Raw genomic sequence first — 21212 nt, 5'->3', positions numbered from 1 at the left:
TACAAATGGGAGCCTTATTATTTGTATTTTGTGCACAGAGTTTGAACAGAGGTACAGACTAGGGTCCATGATTCTTGGTTCCCAGAGTAGGTAATCTAGGTATCAACCATGTAGACCCCTTGAAATAAAATTGATAACCACTGCTCTACCTGTGAGACAGACAAGCAGTGTTAGGCAAGGTACGAACTTGAGTCAAAGTATGGGTAGTCCTGGTCAAATATTACCGAACTATGAAGTGAAAGTTCCTCTTTCAAAGCTATATGGAGTCATACGATAATATAATAATATATATATAAATAATATATGTCTTTGAAATGTAGTGGAGTGAGAAACATTCACAATTACAAATATTCAAGTACAGAACAGATACTCAAAATATATACTTAAGTACAGTACGCAAGTAGCTTATTGATGGCAGAATTAACTAGAACTGCACTCTGTCGAGGTGCCAACTTGCATCTTGTGCACACGTAGGCCATGTATGGCCAACAGAGCGTGACATGAAGTGCGCTCACCATTGACATCTCCACTGGCAATGCCAGTGACATCACCACTGGCATCACCAGGAATGCTGGTCCCTCATTGGCTGTTAATGATGACATTGCCAGAAATTCTGGTCCCTGATTGGGCTACGGACTTAAACAAACACCGACATACATACGCAGCCGAACACAGTACTTGCACACTCTGCTGGCGCAAGTAATAATTCACATGAGGCGAGAGAGGGCTTATTTAACCAGTTAAACCCTCTAGTCTTAGTGAAACAAACTTGAGTTACAACTACTCAGGCTCCTTTTTTCCATATACACTAAACATTTCCACCAAAAATAGTCAATCTACAAGCTCAAAAAGCATCGCAATGCAACACGCTTTGAGCTTGTAGATCTGCTATCTGCGGATGTTTCCCTCATGCTGGGCTTCAAGTGTTAAATCGTGGTTTACTCAGCTCGGTACGATCAAAGTGTGCAGTAGGACTACCTCATATATCTCTCCTTTTAACCTGAGGGGACAGAGCAGCTGTGAACAGAATGATGCTCTGAACTAATAGATTATGATATGCCGCTGTCATGTACTATAGGCTACTGTACAGTACATATAGTACTAAGTGACTTCAGTAAAATACTTCAATTCCAGCCCTAAACAGTGGGAACAGTTAAAACAAAGATAGATTCTTGTGAGCATTATGCTTTATACGTTTTTTGAAATTATTATTTTATATGATGAACAATTGTTATTTGTTACCTAAACACGCGGCAATGTGAAATGATACACACATTATATTTTGGAATCGTTGGATGTGAATACTGTGGAAGGAATTTTACAAGCTCACTGCAGCGTCACCGCACTTTATCCTTGGCGCTGGACTGCAATGTCGTTTGCAGGCCCAAAGAATCAAAGTCACATCAAACCAAAGGCTGCAGGATCCTGAGTGCACAATGACGTGAAAATGAAGTCATACATTCCACTCCGTTAGTAATACTGAAGTGTCTTCCAAAAGAAGAAGAGTCTGAGCTGAATAATGAAACTCCCTGGAAAGACGGAGGTGCAATCAGTGGTGGATAAAGTACTCAACCCCAAAGTATAGATACTCCTGGTCAACTCAAATGTTACTCAACTACAAGAGAAAGTGCCTCAGTCAATACATACAGTAAGTCTTTTTAAAAACACTTACTGTAAGTATTCAAAAGTATATAAAGTACAAAGCACATTTTCTTTTTGATATTAATGCATTGTTATATTAACATTTATTTGTATATTTTTGAGAAGTGTAGCCCAAAATAGAGAAAATAGCAGATCTACAAGCTCACAATGCATCATATTGCGACACAGCCAAAACAATTCTTATCTGCACAATGTATGTGCTGGTACCTGAACAGATACCATATAGCCTAGCAGCTCTTTTATCAGATCACAGGACATTTTCTGCAGCTAGACTTGTTCTACGTTTACCTGAATTAATGTCCTTTGACATCTGTCCCAGACTCCAGTTTGAGACCCAGTGATCTATGCTATACGAGTATAATACGTGCCATACAAAGAGAGAAAAGTAAAAATATATAGTTATTAAATCATAATAGCTACAGTATATACAGTACAGTACACATGTACAAATGTAACCAAATGTGGCAACATTTGTAAACATTCTGATTTACAAATGGATACATTTGTAACTCAGATATATATTTTCAAGTTCACTTAACCTACTTCAGATGTGGCTGGTGCTGCATTCGCTCTGTCACTTATCCTAACCAGGCTAACCAAACATACCCAGCACAATGGATACAAACAACATGAGTGTTGAATCAATAGCGGCAGAAAGCAGAGGTGTGAGGTAGGAACAGAGTGTTCTTGTGCTCGGGTTGGTAAATCTCCATGGCTTGCTGTGGCCCCCAAACCTAACAGGCTTATCATGACATATCTGGCCCTTGCATAGACCAGGCTCTCTCTAATCCCCCTTTATAATTTCAAGCGCATTTTTGAGATTCCTGTGGGCCAGTTGTGGCCAGCAGGAGAAAGAGGGCATTTGTGAGGCGATGCAAGGTGAGCTTCACTATTTGTTCATCTTTGTGTGCGTGCGTGCGTGCGTGCGTGCGGACGGACATACAAGTAAACAAACCGACATGGGTATCAGAATCACATGGTCTGAGGCAGAACAGCTGGCCTTCCAGACAATACACAGACAAAAACAGAACAAAGTGGAAATAAACAGGTAAACAAAAATGGAGACATTTAAAATGAACTAGGGCTCGGCGATTAACCGATAATATATCAAAACCGATCATGTACTGTAACAGCAATAATCAGGAATAATCGATAAATTCACTGAATCGATTAGACTGACTAACCACTCAACACTGTATCATACAATGGTGGCATACAAAAATAGTGAAAATAGCCGATCTACAAGTTCACTCTTAGAGCTGATATTTTCACTTTTTTAATAATCGTTCCTTGATCATAATTGAGCCAAAAGTTTGAAATAATCATCTCAGCCACTCTGCTGAGAACCATACTGTACCATTATTACTGCACCTGAAACATGATTTTCTTTTTACCAGTGCAGTGAGACAGTTTGAAAGTCCTGCCTCCAAACTGTCTCTCCTCCCACTTGTCTCCCTCTCCAGAGTGTAAGCTCCCTTCCACGTGTGACATCATCATCTGCAGGAAGTTCCTTATAAAGCTAGTCATGGAGGATAAGTAGGTACATTCAGAGAGGAGATATTTGAGCTTTGGATGGCACATAAAAGAAATCCTATCCCAAACAAAACTAAATCTGGGTCAGGAAAAATGTCATTTGTTTCCGTGGAACGATGATGAAGACGATGACTCACGCTGATCTTCATCTCCACCGCATCAAGCATCCTAGGAAATCACACCTTCTCACACAAGCTTTCGCTTCTGCTGCAAATAGTGCCTGGAGGAATTCCCCTCTGTGGCTCACACTCCAGCGCAAGGTTATACTTATTGAATGACGCTACATTCGATCAGCTGATTACTATGGGTGTCTTGCTAACAGGAAGGGTGTGGTTTGGCTCCAAGGAGGGCAAGACTCCACAATCAGCGTAAAGTGATTCATTCACTATGGAGGAGGTCAGCAGGTTGAGGACCTCTCTGACTGTCGAGGTAATTAAGATACATTCATATCCAGTCTCTGACCGAAGTTCACCTAGAGATTAAAAAGTAAAAGGTTAAGGATTATCGTTGAGTAAAGGTGATGTCACAGAGAAAACCGAGAAATGGTAAAGACATAAAATTATGACGACGAATTATGATGATTACGTATTTTACAAACGCAAATTTTTATAATAGTTTTACAACAGTTGAGTGTGTGAGGACAAACTATCCATACATTAACTAATAGTATCTACAAGCCAGTATATGAGCTTGTAGATCTGCTATTTTTCCCCCGCCTATGATGACATGCCCAAAATAGGGACGCCAGGTTTGATGCCGCTAAAACAACGGACAAAAAGCAGGTTCAGCAATAGAAAGAACGCACTTGTCATTTAAACATGTCCCCAGAAGCCTGTTTGTCCAACCAGTCCAGCTGTGGGAGCCAGAGCCAAAGCCTTAAGCTGACACATCTCCATGTACTTTGGCTGGATAGCGGTTCTGTCTGGCAGACCCACACAGACTTGGCCTCTGCCTTGGAAACAAAACACAAATCCCCAGGCAACAGGCTGTCATCTCATCGCCTAAATGTAAATATATAACCGTATGACAACACTTTGTAGCTGCTAACCATACATGCTGTGAGGAGTCCTTCATGATGCCTCACTCTTATTAATCACTTCCTCTTAGAGGTAAAAAGACTTCTGGGAAAAAGGAGTGTAAATTGTAATGTAACGCAGGTTACTTCCAATCACAATATAATTGAAAGCAACAAGGGAAGTCCCTATGTTGTTGCATCACTCTGCTGGTTTCACTTTTGAAAACGATTTCTTTGCTTTTGTTTGGAAAATATCACATGTTCAATACAACATTCAAATGCATTCATATCAAAAAGAACATTTGTACTGTACTTTTGAATACTTACATCTACTGTAAGTACTTTCAAAAACAAATACTCCAGTACCTTAACTTTTACTTTCCAAATTTGACTAAGCAATGTTCATGTGTAGTTGAGTAATATTTGGCCAGGAATATAACCTTTACTGAAGTACTGGGGTTGAGTACCTTTTCCGGTCCGCTGGTAATGGTAACTATGCTTTAAGTAAAAACAGAAATGACAACTAAATCCCTGTGTTGCATCACTCAGGACATTTGAGATGTTCACAGGCTGATGTTAGTAATGGGTGTAGCACGCCAGCACTTTTTTGATGATGGCAGGGCGTGTTTAGTCTCCAGGACTCACTCACATCACATTACGCTCAGTCTGAGGGTGTTGTTGGCCCGCGCAGCCTATGACTGTCAGAGGACATTCAACCAGGAGGATTGTGATTAAAATGACTCAAATATTACTGGTTTCACAACTATTAACAGCCATGAAAAGAAAAACATGGAAACATTTTCACAGTGACGAAACGGATTCCTCGTCACAAAAAAAAAAGATTTTAGACTAGCATGCAGTGTTAAATTAAGTATGGCAGTGCAATGCAGTCTCTCCCATGCGCACACACACACACACACACACACACACACACACACACACACACACACACACACACACACACACACACACACACACACACACACACACACACACACACACACACACACACACGCACATTCCCTCCTGTCTGATGTTTGGAGAGAAGCAGTGAGACAAACAGCTGTGGTCTGATTGAGATTCTTATGTTGGACAGACTCCCTGAAATCTCTGGTTGAAAGCCAACTCAGCACAAAGGAATTCAAAAACTGACACAGATGTTTGATGATCCCATATATTTCTGCTTCCAGATTATTATTATTTTGTCCCAACAGCTGACAATCTTTGTGCTGATAATATTATTTGTTATGTTACATCCATCTCTCTTTGAAACCTAAATCTGCGTTTTTGAGAGTAACATTTTCTTAATTGAATCTTAAAAGAACAACTACGCTGACCAATTTAACAACTTTTGAAACCACTAACAAAAGTTATTTTGTCATTATATTGGTCATAAAAGGTGGTACTGTACAGTGTATTCTTTCAACAGTTAAAACAGGAGTTTATGGCATTTGGCCAATGAGTATCCCAGACTTTTCCGTGGCAGCCTTCAGAGGACGAGTTTAAGGCTTCTTTGAAAATGTAACAATCTATTAATCTAAAGTAACAAGTGATTGCTGTGCGAGTCCACCATTCCCTGGTTTCCTGGTCGGGGCTTCCCTCAAGGGAGGTATTGCAAACACAGACGCACACTGGGACCCAGGCCCCCGGATCTCCCTGATACACATTTCAGATGTTGTGTCTGTCCAGGAGACGGAGAGCCTTTACCTTCAAAGGGAGGGGATGCATGGGCTACAGGGCTGAAGCTTAGATCAATATCCAAAAGGTTAAGAAAGCACCGCTCTCTAGGTACGTGAAGAGGAGATGAGAAAACACATGCTTAATGAGGAACACAGTCGTATAAGCGCACAGATGAGTAGAATCAGTGAAGAAGCTAAGGCTTCTGACGTGTGTGTGTGTGTGTGTGTGTGTGTGTGTGTGTGTGTGTGTGTGTGTGTGTGTGCGCGCGCGCGTGCGTACGTGCGTGCTTGCATGCGTGCGTGCGTTCATGTGTTGCCATGCCTGATGACAGCTCCTGACTCATCCAGGGCAGAGTATGTGCTCAGTCAGGGCTCCTATTGTTCTGCTCCCCGGTGGAATTAGGACCTCTCATGTGGAGCCCGTCAGGCTACCTGATCTGATGGCTGGGCAGCCACCAACCACCACATTAATTCCCGACATCAGAGCCGCCATGGCTCACCGCTCACGCTGCATGGCCTCCTTAACGAGCGGGGCCTGCGGGTTCCTTCGAAGAATACAGATGAGATAGAGCTCTCATTTTCCATCTCCCACAAGCAGGTTCGGCTGTGTAGACGCATTCTGTTCAGGACAAAATAAGGTGCTCCGGGGAGGGAGTCATGCGTGGGTGGAAATGTACAGTCTCGTCTTGAACCCAATCTTAAGGGGTAAGAGGACTATAAGAGCCTTAAGGCTACATGCTGAAAGCAGATGAATAACCCAACCACCCAGGGGCGTCAATTAGGTATGGCAGGGGTATGCAGCTGCCATACTCTGGGTCCAGGGGGGAAAATAAAAGTTACTTTTAAATATAAATCCATGAATGTCTCTTTGTCTCTCTGTGCTGGTTATTATGTTGTTAAATTAAAATAACTACAAATGCAAAATTTTACAAAATGGTCACGTTAACAAGGTATTATAATTATATTTATTAAAAAATGTATCATGCCTGTTGCTAAGGTAATGTAAGGCAACATGACTGGTGTCTTCGCGCGCGTGCAAGACACCAGTCATGTTGCCATACCTTAGCTTTTTCTGAACTGACGCCACTGCAACCACCACCGTCTGCTCAGCACCTTTTGTGTGCTGCTTTTTGAGCGGTGGTCACAACGCTCCTATACGTGGCCGTGTGTGTGGGTCTGTCTGTCTGTCTGTCTCCGTGTCTGTCTGTCTGTAGCCTGCAGTAACCTTTTCTGACCACACATGTTAAGGGAGGGGCGATGTTGCACACACACACACACACACACACACACACACACACACACACACACACACACACACACACACACACACACACACACACACACACCACCGCTCAGTTCACACAAGTGTGATTTTTTAAATTAAAGAAGCCACTAGCATGAAAATATTTATAATATACAACCAATTAAAAGATTTATGACAAAAGACGAGGCAGGGGCAAACCAAAGACAAAGCTGCCCCCCGGAAATTACAACAAGGTGTTTGGAATGTTCTTCATATTATAATACACAAACTACAGTACAAGTAACACAACACAACAGCACATCACAACACAACTCAGCATAAAAACACAAATTAACATACAGTGACTTACATCAGTGGTTCTCAACCTTTTCAGGCCGTGAACCCCAAAATAATCATGTTTTAACTGGGAACCCCTCCACCCTGGGGGTTCCGACCCACAGGTTGAGAACCACTGACTTACATAACATAAAGAAATAACGTCATACTAACATGGATTTTTCTATGCTATGCTATTACCAAGACAAACGGCAGCTGACCCATAATTCTGTGACCTGCAATTCAGGCTGTTCAGTAAATTTAGCACTCTATGGAAAGAACATTGGGAGCTGAGAGTTTAAATGAGGACTGTAATTATCTTTCAACCGGTCGTTTATTCTAAGCACAGAAGAATAATAATGGGTTATTGTTGCTAAGGATCCTCATTTTAAAATGGAATAACAAGCAAAGTTCAAAGACTGAGCTCTGTCACTGTCATCACTTGTTTGGTAAAAGGCTACCAAAGTGTGAACCTGACTCACTCCATTGTCTTGTACACAAACCATACCTTGGCCTGAAGGCTCTGTGGACTTTCAGAGACCTGGAGTGTATATACACACTGGGACGTTGGCTGGCCGGCTCTGCATCTACCGAGACATCTAGGTGGTGGTTGTTTGAGATCTCACAATTAAGTTGTGACAGTTGTTGTAAATAAAATAAAATAACGATTTTCATGCTTTGCTTTCTTTGAAAAATCTAACAGTAATGATTTCCCTGTGCGTAAAAAATAAAATAAAATAAACTGACACGCGGTCCTCCTCGCCACAGCCTTGTGGTCCCTGGCAGGAAGTCCATGAGCCGGGGAGCCGCCCGGGGCCAAACAGCGCCTGGGCCTCTGGAGCCTCAAGGTGTGGGCGTGTGGGAGGTGTCCGCGCCACTTCACAAGGCACAAACCTACTTGTTACTTACGCGCCAAGTACATGAACAGACTTTACTGTATACACAGACACATAAACTCACAAGAGCTTGTGCCAAAATAAGCGTGCACGCACACACACACGCGCGAGCACGCGTGCGCACACACACACACACACACACACACACACACACACACACACACACACACACACACACACACACACACACACACACACACACACACACACAACCATATCTCTATACATGTATGTGCACATACAGTACAGTACACACAGACGCAGTCCTTCCCAAAATCAAACCAAAACAGGGTCACAGCACCGACAATTGGTAGCATATTTCTGAAACATCCCTGAAACGATGTTTAAATGAGGACTATAATCATTCTACTATTTACTTGAGGGATTCAAGTAAATACAAGAATGATTACAGTCCTTTTCTCCAGGGTGGTGGGGGGAGGGGGGGGGGGGGGGTTTCAGAGAGAAAACATCAGAGCCTTTACAGATGATTACACATTACGTTTTGGAAAGGAGAATCATTTGACAGCCTTCAAAGAGACCTCACACCCACAGCCATGTTGCTCTGACCTCAGGCTGCCTTTGTTGTAGGGTTGGCTTTAAAACAGGGGATCATGTCGAGGTGGTTAGGACACACTATGACATTAGGCCTGCGTTTAAGTGCTCTCCATCTTATCTATCGTGACCTAGTAACTGAGCGTGCTCTGAGCCCTCACTTCACTGTTTCAAAAGACTAACAGTAGTAACTAGGCCTGAGGCAACATATTGATATTATATCGATATTGTGATATGAGACTAGATAACGTCTGAGATTTTGAATATACAATATATTGCATATACGGATGTGTTTTTTCTTTATTTTAATCACTTAAGCCTTATATTTTATAAAAAAATTAAATCCCCAAATTTGCTAAAATAGCCAATATACAGGCTCACTGCATAGTGAGCTTGTAAATCGACTCTTTTAGTTATTTGTGAAAATCTTTTAAATGTTTTGAAAATGTCAAATCAATTTTATATCATCGTCAGTTCGCCACAATATCAATATTGAGTTATTTCTTTAAAATATATTGTGATATTTACTTTTGTCTACATATCACCAAGCCTTGTGGCTTCTTACTAAAGTTCCACGCCCAAAACTATACCAAAACACTAATAGAAAACCTTCAGAGATAACATTAAAATGCATTCTCAGCAGAGAAGGTTTGCTTTTCAACACTTAAGGTGTTTATGTACTGAATATAAAGATCCCAAAAGCCTCTTTCTCAAGTCCCAAATGACTGCCGTCAGACAATTTTGTGTCTGCCTGTTCATCACAAATGCTGCCATCTATCTCATTATGACTTAGCAAACAACGTACATTGGGCTAAATACAGTGCTTCAGCTTAAAGCGGGTGGATGCGTGTGGGTGTTTGCAATGTGTCTGAGAGACGCCACAATCCTGCATTCATAGGAGACAATGGCCAAACATCCATTTACCCATCATGTTTCCTTAACTGTGATAACAAAGCCATCCTGTCTACAGCGATAAGTCGAGGCCTCGTCCGTTTTCCAGGTCATTTTGCAACGATATCATCACCTCCAGCTCTTATCCACAGGCAGGCCCTGGAGGCCAGGAGAAGACGGGTCAATGTTTACATTCAGACCCGACACACAGATAGAGGGGTCTTTTCCCACGGACTGACTCGCGCTGTGTCATAAATGAAGAGACGGGACGCACTGACTGAGACAGGGATGGGTGGACAGACAGACAGACAGGCTGTCTCCAAGTGTTGATACAGATTAGATGTTAAACGGACAGTATATGTGTTGAAATTGACCATATTCACACGGTGGCCATTTTGCTCTGACGTCACCCCCAACTCACACACAAAGTATGATACTATGGTACTGTAAGAGCAAAATGGTCACCAAGTGAATATGGTCAACATATTTTGTGTTCTGCGTGGATGTACTCATGACACAAACAAGATAGCAGGAGGATTAATTGCATGAAACAAAATGTAATAAAAAATTAACCCAGAATAAGGACCTAAACACAGTAGTTTTCTGTAATGAGTTGTTTGAAATGAAGCAAGCAGGAATGCATGCCAAGGGTCATTTCACACACGACTGACCATGACATAGCTTAATACAGTACAGGTCAAATGAGCTGCAGTGCAATATTGGCCTTTTTGGCTTTAGCAAACAGTGTGTTGGTTGGTAGGGGTAAATTAAACAATATTCAGTTTGTTGCTTGTACTTTGTAGACAACAAAACCTCAGTGTGTGTGCTTTGAGCTTTCCCCAGAGTAATTGCAGTCCTTTTGAAGGCTGTTTGTGCAACATTTCCACCAGGACAAGCTGATCAAGGTCATTCTCATTAAACAGCTCCCACCACCAGCTTTTCAAAGACTGGTTGAAATGCTGCAAACACCACACGAATCTACAGGAAATCTTTCACAATTACCACATGAACCCAATGGCCCTATTGTTTGGTGAAAATAGCAGATCTACAAGCTCATGGTGTGTTGTGTTGCAACATGTTGTGAGCTTGTAGAATGGCTATCTTCACGAAGGTATTGTATAGAGGGGGCCTAGTAGTATATAGACCCCTGGGGGACTCCGGTCAACTAAGTATATACAGTAGGGTTTGAAGTGGTTTTAGACTGAGCAGTCTGTCAAAATGATTCTACATAACACACGGGTGGTTAGAAGGAGTGAGGAGCCAAAATGTGAATGAATACATTCACAATGATCGATTGACGTTGATGTTTTTATTGACTTCCTATGTTATTTTTTTATATTTTATTTGAATGCCTTCTGCATACAGCTGTGTGTCTGTCACATAGTAAAACAGTCATTTAGCAAAGGTTTTACTTCAGAATAGCATGGCAGGGAAAGCACGGGGGCTGAGCGCTAACTAGTGGATGATGCATACCAAACTCCATACCAGATAAGATTGCGAGTCATTGAAGGGGATCCAAGTCACCCAGCTATCCCTCCCTGTCCTAACAGCTCCTTTCAGGGCTATCTCCACTTGTCCCTCTATCAGCAGAGGAAGCACCCAGCCAACAGAAACGACAACAGCTTTACTTCCCCTTTATCCCTGGCCCGGGATGTTGCGTCATTAGGAAACATGACAGGGATTCTGGAAAATGGAAAAAGTCACGTATGCATCTGCATGTGTATGTGTATGTGCGTGTGTTTGTTTGTGTGCGTGCATGCGTGTGTACCCGCGCGCGTGTGTGTGCGCCATAAAGTGTGATGGGTAATCCAACTAGCGTCAAGCACAAGATGAACAACAGCGCTTGGGAGCAGCACAAGCAGTGCTTCATGGGAGCATGTCAGCATGCACTTGGCACTCAGTGTTGAGGAGAACCAGGCCCTGGAGGAGACATTGACACTACACGTGTTTTGTCAGTCCCACAGTTGCTCGGAGTAAACAGGTAACCATGGCCTGACACCCAGCGGAGACACAGACAGGGGTGTCGCACCAAATTCTGGGCTCTATAGGTACAAGGATTCAGTGCGGGCCCCCCACGAATGTTCTTCATAGGGGGGAGGGGGTTTAACCCATTTAGACTGGGAACGCATTATTACGCATTATTCTGTGCTTTAACTATTGAAAAATAGCAGATAAACAAGCTCACAGGACGGTGCCGAGTCCCGCACTGCGAGCTTGTAGATCTGCTATTTTTGAAAATTTGTGCAAGTCTTTGAATATTTCAAATCCTTCTAAGGTTTTTTGAAAAACCTATGTTTCTAAGTCAGTGGTGCTCACTGCTCAAACTTCAAAAATAGCAGATCTACAAGCTCGCAGGCCGCGCTGTGAGTTTGTAGATCTGCTATTTTTCAATAGCTTTTTCAATAGCTAAAAGTATAAAATAATTAAGGCCCCTCCACCTTGGGCCCCAGTAGCACAGATCTGCCGTGTGAAAAACAGACGTGCAGGCCTGCACCTACAGCACCTATACTGCACCACCTCGCTTGAACTTAAGACCTGCACTGTACCTTACTGCCTTTTGACTAATGACTCCTGCATGGACTCTTGCCAAACTTTGACAGATGCCATGTGTACTTACTGTATATTAACCCATAAACTGTCAGATTAGATAGATGGATTGTATACTCATTGTTGAAATTCTGTTGGCAGACAGGCCTATGCGTTAATTCTCATATTCACTGTTAGACTGTACACATACAGTATCCATCCCTATATTCATTCATAGTTGATAGTCTGTATATTAATTCATATATATACATTTCAATTGTATATTTATTAACAGATGGAATGTTAATAATGCATGCATATACAGTATCCAACTGTATACTCATTGCTGACTGACCATACAGTACATTTATTCCTATTCACTGGTGATAGATGTATAACAATAACAATGTATATCCATTCCTATATCAATGTACATTTATATTTGTTGATAGACTGTACATATGTATGTTCACTCATTCACCCACTCAGAGATCCAATGTAGATATCTAGAGTAGGGCCACCAGCTCAATATTCTATCTTATATTTATTTGTATTCTTAATTATCTGGGTTTGGTTCTTGGCTCTCATTCTCAGGGTTAGGGTTAGCTGCTGTTACTGTTACTGACACCTGAATTTCCCTCCAGGCATCAATAAAGGTTTATCTCATCTTATCTTATCTTATTCTACAGCGGCCCAATAAAAAGCGAGCACACGCACCACTCCCTGCTGCCGACTGGCCTTTTGTATGTGCTGGAACGTTTGCACGGGCAACCTGTGTCCAGGTGACGTAATGCGGGCTTACTCATGTGACACGCGGCTGGGCAAACAGAAGAACTATGTCATCTTAACTCCACGATCGGGTGTAGTATTGCTGTATGAAGGCATTGGCATAATTATGACATGTCGACGCGTTCAAATCAAAAGCACATCCAAGGAAGTAGGAGAAGAAGGAGAAGCGGAGTTCCCAGGCCAAGCCGTTCATCATCCCTCCCCTTGATGATTCATGCGGAAGGAAAGAGAGAAAAAGAAAGGGAATTTGAGAAAAGATGGATCAGGGAGTAGTCACTGGGTTTGAGACAGGGAGGGAAGCCACCCACACTGACCACAATGGCTTGACTCATACTCTGGCTGGGCTGGCACTCCGCTCTGGGACAGGGACTCTAGCCAGGGTCTCCTCCACACGCTAGTCCACACCAATCAGCTCCTCATGACTGCAGCGTGGCGAGGACAAGGGCAGCCAGTTTGAGTTGGTCCAAACCACTGTGTCTTAGCAGTATGCTGTCAGGACCTTCCGTATCTTCACAAGTGTCACTCCTAACATTGTGTTAGCCAGGGTGTGTGTATGTCACAGTTCACCACCAGTTAAATACCGTATGTGATCAAACACGCTGTGTGTGTTGGTTAAGCTGGTTATTTTATTTATCTTATCATGTACCTCGTCTGGATTTATCTTTATACTAATTTATTCCAGCTATAAACAATATTGACAAATTAACCATATGAACCACCCTAGCATCCATATTCGTGGCTCCCTCATAATAGGTGGAAATAAGCGAACAGAAAATGTTAGATCTATAAATTCACTGCAACGTGTATAGACCATTTGCATATTTTCGCCAAGGAGATTTGGTGTTGACCAGCAGTGGTTCCCTATGGAGACACAAAGAGCCAGCTTGTTCCCTACGGAGATACAAAGAGTCTCCACAATTTATTGGCTTAGGAATGCAACAAAAACTAAAATAATCCATGAATTCAAGTCTCGTGGGGTGAGTAATCGATAAAAAGAAGTCATTTTGGGGGGTGAACTATCCCTTTAATATTTTTTATTTCTTTTTTGGGGACTACACACATTGGCTACACACACTTTACACACACAGTGTTGACAAGGCCACAGCGCTTATTGGCACATTGTGTGCTTACCACTGCACTTCAGCTGCAATGCTTCATCTGTCATATCCATGTTGCATAACGGGGTCATTCACTCCAGGGCTCTGGTCAGGGAGAGCGCACAAAGAAACAACGGGTGCTATTTGAACTCTCTCCTGAGTTAAATCCACTCTGAGGGTTAAGTTAAAACCGGATGTGTTACTGTGTAGGACAACAACCTCCCTCTCTCACAGGGACATGTTCACCTCATTATAAAGGCTCTGTAAAACCATGATCAGCGTCTGTTTGATTTAACTCCAAAAGGGTACAAATGGAACCAAATAGGAGGGTCCGTTTGGTGACATTTGTGTTGAATTTACACTGAGGCTTTTACTGTGACTAGACGGCGAGCAATGTCAAATGAGGTGACTCGGTTAACAAAACGAGGTGCAGTGCAAAATCAGCATCCCAAGTGTATTATTAACATTGTCCCAAATTAGCTATCAACTTCGTACTATGTATACTGTTCCACCCCAATGTTTTGGCCCTTCACTTGTCCCAGTTGTATTCAATGCCCATATCCGTTCTACCTAAGAATGAGTATGAGTCACACAAAGAAAAGGCTTTGATTTGGTTTTCTACCCATGCCTGTCCCTTTCCTGTTTACATGCCACTATGTCCCCAGTGTATTTACTGTCCTGTTGTGACTCTGTACAATGTGTCTCCTAGCAGGCTCACATAATAGGCTACGGCCTAGATAATAACCACTCTGCCATGGACACTCAGATAAGGACACTTGATTACACCGCAGACGGAATAGCCAAAGCATGTTTGCACCCACACAAAACACACACACACACACACACACACACACACACACACACACACACACACACACACTCACACTCACACTCACACTCACACTCACACTCACACTCACACTCACACACACACACACACACACACACACACACACACAGTACTAGTAAGACACCTCAGGGCGACATGCGACCTCGCCCTAAAGGGCCAATTCTTGGCCATCTGGCCATGTATATCGGACCAGTTACCCATATATGGAGACCCCTGCATGATAGTCAACAATGTTACAGTATGTCAAAACATGCCATATATGGGCATTACCAAATATGGGCATTCCCATATGGAGGTATTATTGATGACTTTGGGACTGGGATCTCCAATGTACTGTATATGGGCACCAGTAAGACTCCCTAATCGGGAGATAAGCGACCGTTGGTCGCTTATCTCCACAAATATCACAACCTCCACCTCTCACGTTATACGGGTAGCCATAGTTACACCTGGAATGTTGAATCTCCATATATGGAGATAACCTACGCATCACACAAAGTCTGACCTCACCAGCCCATACTTGGGCATGGACGACTTATATCTCCATATACGGAGATGGCCATATATGGAGATACGATGACATCACAGAGTCCACAGCTGATGATGTGGCGTGATGTCATACAATACACAAACAAGCCCTATATAAAGGGGCAATTCTCACCAGGGAAGAGAGCATTGCCTGGAATGTTGAATCTCCATATATGGAGATAACCTACGCATCACACAAAGTCTGACCTCACCAGCCCATACTTGGGCATGGACGACTTATATCTCCATATACGGAGATGGCCATATATGGAGATACGATGACATCACAGAGTCCACAGCTGATGATGTGGCGTGATGTCATACAATAAACAAACAAGCCCTATATACTGATGCGATACGATGACATCACAGAGTCCACAGCTGATGATGTGGCGTGATGTCATACAATAAACAAACAAGCCCTATATACTGATGCGGAGATATGAGCAGGGCAAAGGTGTGACGTGTGACGTGTGACCGACCGACCGACCGACCGACCGACGGACGGACGGCCGGTGGAGGTTTTCATAGTAAACTGCTCCCTGACGGTCGCAATAACGTAGGCCATGGCGAGTTAGGGCCTTGTTTTGATATCTGGGGATCTCCATATATGGGCATAAGGGGGTACCCTAACAGGGCATCATCTGGGAATGCCCATACTGTATATGGACATTTTATTTACATGAAGATCCCTGTCTGAAACAGCCACACAGATGTGGGCCATGTCTTGGCCATCTGGCCAGTGATATATATCGATGACATCAGGGATCTTCATATATGGGCATAAAATGGATTCTGGGGAATACCCATACTGTATATGGACATATATGGCGAGTTAGGGCCTTGGTTTGATACCTGGGGATATCACCTGTGATGTCACAACCCATAGAATGTAAAAATGTACACACACACACACACACACACACACACACACACACACACACACACACACACACACACACACACACACACACACACACACACACACACACACACACACACACACACACACACACACACACACACACAGGACACACACACACACACACACTGACTGAGGATTTTAGTGTGAACCAAGAGTAAGCACAAAGTCAGCTAGGCCTAAGGCAAGAACAATGCGAATAGTGATTTTTAGTATTCAAATTATTCGACCTCAAAGTATTCGAATAGTCGAATATTCGACAGGACTGGCCAAACCGTCAAATATTAAGTAAGCAGGAGGCGAACATTGTGAAAATAGCCGATCTACATGCTCACAACGCCGTTGCGAGGCGTTGTGAGCATGTAGATCTGCTATTTTCACAATATTTATCTGTGGAACCGAGTCACATTAAATGTAATACCTACAATTCTAAGTGCTTGTCAGGGTGGAGGCCCCCAATTCAAATATGTTTATTTTGGGGGTCACGGCCTAAAAAGGTTTGAGAACCCCTGGTATAGAGCATTAACAAATTCATCCACCAGGGGCATTGACAACTCATTCTTATGACTTCCTATCTCGCCAAGCTTTATAAACTATATGTTTTTTTTAAAGAAAACAATAATACAAAATTTTAAATAAACGAATATTCGACTTCGGTGAACAACGTCGAATAGTGACTTTAATATTTGAATATTTGGTGAATGCCCTAGTATGTATCAGAAGAAACCCATAGAAGCGTCAGGGTCTTCTACACAAACAACTGTAATTGTAAAGCTTCATTGTAGATTAAAGTCATGAAGTAAAGGCAGGCATGGGAAACATTAAGCCTGGGTTATGCTTGGTGACCGCAGTGTCGCGCACAGTGTGACGCCGTCGCCGGGTGAGCTTGTAGATCTGCTGTTGCCCGCGTGACACTGACAAACAACTAAGTATAACTCATCCTTTTCAACAGCTAGGAGTATTATCGCCTCAGAAAAGATCCTCTGCGAGGAAGCAACAGGAAACCAGCCAGCCCTGTATGAAAGTGCACTGGCGTGTTGGAATAATGCCGTGGTTAATCCTGCGTTTATGGAGCTTGCCGTTTGAGTAAACATGGATAAAAACCTTGTCATCCCCCAAACCCCCACCACCCACTCTGTCTTACGAAGGCAGGACGTGGTTAATTCTATGGGCTTCGGCTGGGCGCAAAACTCCTTCCGCTCCCACTAACGGCATTTTGTGTGGCTGGCTGATTTGGTTCTAGTGTTTCATCCACTTACAAAACCCCCTCACTTTGTTTGTTTTACTTGTTGCCCTAGCAATAGTGTTGATGGCTGATTTACGTGCCCCTAAACCATTGACAACAGCAATGGGTAAGAGAAGATAAATATTACAGATTTATAAAGGAAGCCTCTCACGGTATATTTCGGGAAGTTCGTGTCAACCTGGTAAGATTATGGACAAAGCGTCTTCTAAAAAAATCAGTCTAATGATTAATCGCTCTCCAGAATGATAAACAACACACATACAATTGGGCGATTACAGTGCAGTCTACAAAACAAAGCCTAAACAACCCATAACAAAACATAGAAGTTCAGCTTTGGTTTGAGTAAAACCCTCCCAGTAGACTAGTCGGTATACTGTACAAAATGTTTGTGCCTGAGTATAACTGGTAACCTAACTCCATGTGGAATAAGAGAGAGAGAGAGAGAGAGAGAGACACAGAGAGAGAGACACAGAGAGACAGAGGAAAAGAGTCTGTCTCTGCAATGACAGTGATGGAGAGAGACCAGTGTTGTTTGTTTCCTGTCTGTGACCTGGCTCAACGGGGCTGATCTTTTTCCTCCACTGTTGGCTGTCTGATAGCTAGAGGAATATATTGCCTCCATCTGATTGTTTTATGGCCCCTTGGCACCAGCCTGTCTGCCCCTCAGGTAGTGTGATCTGCAGCTTTGCATTTAACAAGACAGATATGACACATAAACACACGCACGCACGCACGCACACACACACGCACGCCACACACACACACACACACACACACACACACACACACACACACACACACACACACGCGCACGTACACACAACTATGGAAAAGAACGACCTGCTAGTCCTAACCCTCTGCTGTTGACTGTATCCTGACTCACAATGTTTGGATGCTTTGTGAATAACGCATTATGTGCGGAGTGGGCGGGTGTTGTATTCTCTTCTCTCAGCCTGGAAATGAGAGTCGATGACATTGTCTTGACAGTGGTGAACATAAATTGACTCTAAGGCTTCCCGACAATGTTTGAAATTACGGTGGCTCGTATGCACAAAGAATATGGGTACAGAATCTTGGCGACATACTGTAGGCCGTCATATCACTTTCATGTATACTGGGTAACTGTGAATACACTCTGTTGCTGCTACACTGGCACAATCACTTGGCCTGTATATCAATTTAGATATTTTATATCTGCTTCTAAGAGACTTATATTATGTATCTGCTTCTAAATATATATTTATACTGTATATCTCTGTTTTCTCTTACTTGCACAAGATACTGATATTTGGCCTCAGTTCTATTCCTTTTTGAGCATGCATCTTATACGAATTATTGGACACTAGCCCTTACCCGTTCAAAGATATGAGCTCCGAAATGATGTGCAGTGTGTGGGTTATGGGATGTGCACTGTGCACACAGTATATGAGGGATGGAAAGTAACTTTAACTGGTGCTTGCATGCTAATATGTAGGAGCATCAATGTAAGAAATACCCGTTCCATTTAACGGCTACAGAGATACTGTGTACCGATCTGCATGATTTTTGGACAACATCTGTAACAGGGCCAGAACCCCTCCCCCCCCCCCCCCCCCCCGCCCGCCCGCCCGCCACACACACCCCCCCCCCCGTGTGTGTGTGTGTGTGTGTGTGTGTGTGTGTGTGTGGGTTTGTGTGTGATTGTGCATGGCCTGAACAACAGCGCCCCTCCCTTAACATGTGTGGTCACAAAAGGTACTGTAGGCTAAATAGATATAGATACACCATAAAAATGCTAATATACAGCATACGATTTGTGAAAGTGACAAACGGGCTTCACAGTTATGTCAGGTGTGTTCATATGCTGATGGTGATGCGATTTCAGATCAATTGCTCCAGCCACTGAGGAGAAACGCTGTGACAGACAGACAGACACTCACTCACTCACTCACTCACTCAGACATTCGCAAAATTATAGTATAGACTAGCCCTTACCCGTTCAAAGATATGAGCTCCGAAATGATGTGCAGTGTGTGGGTTATGGGATGTGCACTGTGCACACAGTATATGAGGGATGGAAAGTAACTTTAACTGGTGCTTGCATGCTAATATGTAGGAGCATCAATGTAAGAAATACCCGTTCCATTTAACGGCTACAGAGATACTGTGTACCGATCTGCATGATTTTTGGACAACATCTGTAACAGGGCCAGAACCCCCCCCCCCCCCCCCCCCCCCCCCCGTGTGTGTGTGTGTGTGTGGGTTTGTGTGTGATTGTGCTTGGCCTGAACAACAGCGCCCCTCCCTTAACATGTGTGGTCACAAAAGGTACTGTAGGCTAAATAGATATAGATACACCATAAAATATACAGCATACGATTTGTGAAAGTGACAAACGGGCTTCACAGTTATGTCAGGTGTGTTCATATGCTGATGGTGATGCGATTTCAGATCAATTGCTCCAGCCACCGAGGAGAAACGCTGAGACAGACAGACAGACAGACAGACAGACAGACAGACAGACACTCACTCAGACATTCGCAAAATTATAGTATAGATTGTTGTTTTTCTCCATTGTATCTGCTCGATTATTGTGACTATACAGGATTCCCACACATTTTTACCAATACATTTCCAAAGCTTTTCCAAAACCTTTACAGAATATTTAACCCAATTTCCAGGATCTTGTAAGAAGGATGGGGGAAGGATCTTTCCCCCACTCCTTTATGCCTGTAAACTTCTGATGTGACAATAAACTTGAAGCTGAAGCTGAAGTTGAAGAATCGTTTCCGGCAAACAGCCAGAGATCTAGGAATATTCATGGCTCATGTTAAAGTGGAAACCTCCCCGACTGCATGGCTCACCAAAACGCTGAACACGCTGTGAAGAAAAGAAAGGACTACAGAAAGTCACACAGGTGACAGTGACACTTGCAAGCGGGCTCAAACTCCTGTCAGATACACTTGGGGCAATTCTGAAGGCTTGTCATCAGTGACTGGTCGGACCTGATCCGTCAGGTGTATCCATGTCCTTTCTCCTTGCACAGTGGGTGGGGTTTACCCTGGCCTGTCTGTCTGTGCAGAAAAGTAAAAAAAAAAAAAAAAAGAATTGATGGAGTTCATTGTCACTATCACTCTTGTTCACTGACCTTTTACTGTCGTACAACATTGACAACTTGAACCAAAGCATCCCTATTTTGGGGGGAACATTCTCCCAAAAAAAGCCGATGTACACGCTCATGTCGAGCTTGTAGATCGGCAATTTTTTGTCTAAGGGATTTGGTGTTGACAGGAAAAAGAGTGCACCAAATACAGTGCAGACCCCGGTCAACTAAGTATTCGTTTACTAAAGAGGGGTTTAAGTGGTTTAACTCAGCTATTAATACAACTAATAATAATTTAAATGAAATATTTGGACTGTGGCACAGAAGTGACCATGTCATCATGCCCCTATTTAACTTTCCCATCA

Source organism: Nannobrachium achirus, assembly GCF_963921795.1.
Source record: "Nannobrachium achirus genome assembly, chromosome: 6".
Lineage (NCBI taxonomy): Eukaryota > Metazoa > Chordata > Actinopteri > Myctophiformes > Myctophidae > Nannobrachium > Nannobrachium achirus.
The sequence above is the reverse complement of the archived record's forward strand: the minus strand, read 5'-3'. Positions refer to the sequence as shown.